At 44.3% G+C, this 5,046-nt stretch overlaps 1 protein-coding gene across 1 annotated transcript in view; it reads left to right on the top strand.

The window, feature by feature from the left end:
- The window catches only part of GABPB2 (GA binding protein transcription factor subunit beta 2), a 57,958-nt gene that overhangs the window by 45,900 nt on the left and 7,012 nt on the right, over positions 1–5,046 (top strand). The window lies entirely within an intron of this gene.

Raw genomic sequence — 5,046 nt, 5'->3', positions numbered from 1 at the left:
TCTCCCTCCCTCTCTCTCTCTCTCTGGTCAAATTAAAATAAATGAATGAATACATAAAATTAAATAAATAATTATTTTTAAAAAATACACTTCCATCTTAGAATTTAGCTGTGAGAATAGTGTACCACCACAGAGAGAAAAGATGACAAACCAAGTCTGTTTAATAGCACATCGTGACATAACTAAAGAAGATGCTTTTTGTTTTTAGCACTAAGTTGTGGTAGTGCCCTTTGACGTGCAGTATGTGAAACGTGGAGTTGTTAGCTGTCCTCAGACTAGCTGATGATGGACGGAGAGAATGTGCATGGGTAAAGCCCAGGCGGGGCCTGCTCCCTCGCCAGGGCTCCGGGAATAAAGCTCCCTCGCAGGTTGGCCGACAAGAGGTGCTCAGGGGTGAGTAAGCACTGTCTGCCACTGCCTGCTGCTGGGGAGGGCCCTGCACAGACAGCCGAGCCAGTGGGCGGAGTCCGGGGCTGCCCGCTGGGCACTGGCAGCGCCAAGAGAATGAGCAGAGGGAAAGTAGTGGCCCGTACCAAGCATATTCATTTAATTCATTTTAAAGAAAAAAACTTTTAAACTTCAAGAGTCTTAACACCACGATAATTGGTTTGTATCAGTTGGGGTTAGAGAACATTAGAGTGAAAAGCTGAGATTTGATTTAATACGCTATTTTTAGTTTGCCTCAGTGTATTCTCTCCGCTGGACCTCACTTGCCTTTTTACTGAAATAGGTGACCCCCTTGCCTCAACGGGACAGTTCTCAAACTCTCCCACCTCAGGGCTGGCCACCCTTGCATCCCTTGCCGAGGCCTCAGGTGCCCTCCCCAGCTCCCACACAGCCACTGGTAGGTGAGGGATATCTGCTGGAGGATCACTACTTCCTTTGTTTGACATCTCCCGCAGATTCCGTTTTCATGAAACAGTGAAGAATTGCAGGGCCAGCCGGTGGCCTGGTGGTCCTGGTGGCTGGACCCCATGGCCACTGTGTAGTTTGAGTCCTGGACCTAGTAGCTTGAACAACATGCCAAGCACATGTGCATGTATACTCAGAACCCTGAGGGGAGAGAGAGATGGAGAAGGGATTGCAGCATAACCATTCTCCTTGGGGGATGCTTTCTCACTTTCCCTCTTTCCTCGTGTCTCTCTAGTAAGTGCATGCATTCTGCAGCGAAATTTTAAAGAAAGAAATTATAGTTAGAGGCACCTAGGAAAAAGAGATGCAGAGTCATTGAGTACCAGAAAGAAGAATCACTGTGTGATATAATCAGACAACTGAATAATGTCCACGAATGACTGAGTTACTCATTGGTATTTTTACAGTTTAGAGTTTGCCCTGACTCTAGTTGCTTTAGATTTTAGTGTTTAGTCTTGGGACCAGCAGTTGGCATAATGGCTTTGTTACTGAAGTCCCATGTAGTCGACCATGGTTCGAGTGCCGGACCTGGTGGCTTAAACTCATGCCAGGTGCGTGTACATGTGTGCCCAAGATCCCGAGAGGAGAATAGAGAAGGGATTGCAGCATGGCCATCCTCCCTGGGGGGCAATTTCTGACTTTCTGTCTCTCTGTCTCTGTGTCTTTCTGGCAAGCACATGTGCCGCACATGTGCCCAAAGCAAAAAAATCTCAAAAAAAAAAAAAAAAATTTCAGTGTTTAGTCTTACATTAGCACACTTTTTGGAGATATTTTGTGTTATGTTTTAGTTGATGTTATAGTTCAAAATAGCAGCCTAGATATGTTGTGTTAATGTAGCAAAATACATGAGACCGCTACCTTTCTCATTGGTGTATCCTGGGTACTTAAAGTTGGCTTGCTATTATTTTCCCTAGAGATGTTACTTCAGCATTTCCAATGGAGTTGGGCAACACCCTTCCGATACATTTTATTTTCAGAATTATTTTTACTTAACTTTATTTATTATTTATTTATTTTAATTTGACCAGAGAAGGATAGAGGGGTGTGACAGGAGAGGAGTGAGAAAGCAAGTTGCCAGGTCCGAGACCCGAACCATGATCGACCACGTGGGAGTCCAGCACCCTTAACCACCGTGCCACCTGCTGGCCCCCCTTCTGATAACTTTAAAAGGTTTCATATTACTTAGCCAGAGTTATTGATCTATGGGGGAAAAGCTTAGGGCTCTTGATGCCGTATCACATAGATACATATATATGTGTGTGTATCTATGTATCTATGTGATACATGATATATAATCATAGGTAGGGCTCAGTAGTCATCTGGAAATCTTTGTGGAACCCTCTGGCGGTCTGCTCTATCCAAATGAGAGCAGATTGTTCTCATTTCTTTCTGCCACTGACATTTGGGTGGTAAGAACATTCCTCCAGTTCCAAGCCTATTTTTCTGACTGGCAGTGATCATGAAGATCTCTACTCACATATGCCAAGGGGTCTTCAAAACATTCAGTAAATGTGTATGATGTGAGTACTATGCGCGGATTTCAAACTTTTTGTACTGAAATAAATTCATACTTTAATTCAAAATTTTCAGCGAACTTTCTGGTTTGTCTGTATGAGCAAGCAGCATGAGAGTTGGGGCCAGCAGATGGCATAATGGTTATGTTGCTGGACTCCCACATAGCCGACCATGGTTTGAGCCCTGGCCCGGCAGTTTAAGATTCGTGCTAGGTGTGTGTGCATGCGTGCCCAAGGTCTAAAGAGGAGAATGAGGAGAAGGGATTGCAGAGTGGTCATCCCCCCAAGGGGGGTGATTTCTTGCTTTCTGTCTCTCTGTTTCTCTCTCTGTTGCTCTCTGCCTCTTTGTCTCTGTCTCTCTGGTGAGCGCACATGCACAAAAATGTCTCAAAAATTTTTTTTAACTTGTCTTTTTTTTTTTAATATTAGTTTATTTAACTTTATTTAGTTAGCTATTTATTTTAATTTGACCAGAGTAAGAGAGAAAGTGAGAAAGCAAGCTGCCAGATCTAGGACTTGAACCACGGTTGCCTATGTGGGAGGCCAGCGCCCTTAACTACCATGCCTCCTGCTGGCCCCATGGAGCAGTACCTTCTGATCACTCCACCCACAACCTCTCCTTGTTGCCACCACGTACTGCCCCGTGCCCTCTGTCATTTGCCCCTGTACTGCTGCTACTGTAGTTCCTGAATTCAGTAGTTCCTTGTTTCTGAGAGGCTTAAAGGCCTTACATCCATTGACCTACCTAAATGTGTCTCATACATATGGTCCATACTCAATATATTATTGCAGTTTTACCTGTGACACTTCAGAGAATTTCCATGGTGGTAGGAATTGCTTCCCCTAACAGCACTTGGTTTACTGGCATATTAACCTACCAAACTGAAAAATCTAAATTCAACATAATATATGTAAAGTTCTTAGAAAGGTCCCAGGGCCTACAGGTGGCATGGTGCTCAAGGCGCTAGAATCCCATGTGACTGACCGTAGTTCAAGTCCTAGATCCAGAGGGTTGAAAATCACAAGTAAACAGATAAATAAATAAATAAATGTTTAAAAAGAAAGAAAGGAAGGGAGGAAGGAAGAAAGAAAAAGGAAGGTACCTAGCCCTGTGGCCAGCAGGTAGCATGGTGGTTAAAGCGCTGGACTCCCACATGGTCAACTGTTTTCCAGGCCCAGACTTGATGGCCTGCTTTCTCACTTTCTCTCTCTTTCTCTCTCTCTCTGTCTCTCTAGTGAGTGCACATGACCCATAGCAAATTGGTAATAAAAAATAAAATCAGGGACCAGCAGATGGTATAATGGTTACATCACTACACTACCATGTAGTCGACTGTGGTTCGAGTCCCGTACCTGATGGCTTGAAACTCACATCGGTCACATGTGCATGCATGTCCAAGATCCCAAAAGAAGAGGGGATTGTGGTATGGCCATCCCCCTTGGAGGGAGGTGATTCCTTGCTTTCTGTGTCTCTGTCTTTCTCTGGTGAGTGCACACACCCTATAGCAAAAATCTTTCTCTTAAAACAAAAAAATTATTTGTGGGTGCTGGCAGATGGCATGGTGGTTAAGTCACTGGACTCCCACATGGTTGACTGCAGTTTGAGTCCTGGATCTGGTGGCTTGCTTTCCCACTCTTTCTCTCTGTTTCTCTCTCTGCTCAAATAGAATACTACTATTTATAATAAATAATTAACTCTTTTAAAATCTAAAATAAAAAAAAAGTATCTAGCACATACTAAGTAGTATTAGCTGTTATTAATATTGTTGATCTAGGGACCAGCAGATGGTGTGATGGTTACATTGCTGGACTCCCACATGGTCAACCATGGTTTGAGTCCCAGACCTGGAGGCTTGAAACTCATGCCAAGTGTGTGAGCGTGCATTCCCCGAGGGAATGGCCATGCCACACTTCCTCTCCTCTCTGGATTTTGAGCACACATGCACATGTAGCTGGCATGATTTCAAGCTGCCGGGGGATGTGCGTGGGGGGGGGGGTCTTGTATTTTTTTTTTTTTTTTTTATTGCCAGAGGGTGCGTATGCTCATAGGAAAGAGAGAAAGCACCCTGCAGTGAGTATAGCCATGCTGCAGTACTTTTCCCTCCATAGCTGTCGGGATTTTGTGCATGCATGCAGACATACCATGCCTGTTTGCACAAGCTGCCAGGGTCAGTATTTGAACCACAGCCAGTCATTTGGGATCCAGGTCTCTTTACTGCTGAGCTGTGAAACTGGCCCTATCCCCATTTTCTGATAGAAATGATCTACTCTAATTTATTTATCTGAGTTCTATGGTCTATTTGAAGATACTTCCTGAAAAAAGAGTTCTAAGGGGGCCAGCAGATGGTATAGTGGTTACAGCACTGGACTCCCACATGGCTGACTACAGTTTGAGTCCCAGTTTCAGTAGCTTGAAAATCATACTGGGCACACGTGCATGAGTGTCCAAAATTCCAGGAGAATGGAGGAGATGGGATTGCTGTGTGGCTATCCCTTGGGGGGGAGGGGGGTTGATTCATCACTTTCCCTCCCACTGTCTTTCTTTGTTTACAGCTGGTGAGCACACATGTCCTCTGGGAAAAAGCTTTAAAAAAAAAAAAAAAAAAAAAGGTGTTGTGGG

Source organism: Tupaia chinensis, unplaced genomic scaffold (genome assembly GCF_000334495.1).
Source record: "Tupaia chinensis unplaced genomic scaffold, TupChi_1.0 Scaffold145814_1, whole genome shotgun sequence".
Taxonomy (NCBI): Eukaryota; Metazoa; Chordata; class Mammalia; order Scandentia; family Tupaiidae; genus Tupaia; species Tupaia belangeri.
This window is presented reverse-complemented; position numbering and strand designations above follow the sequence as displayed.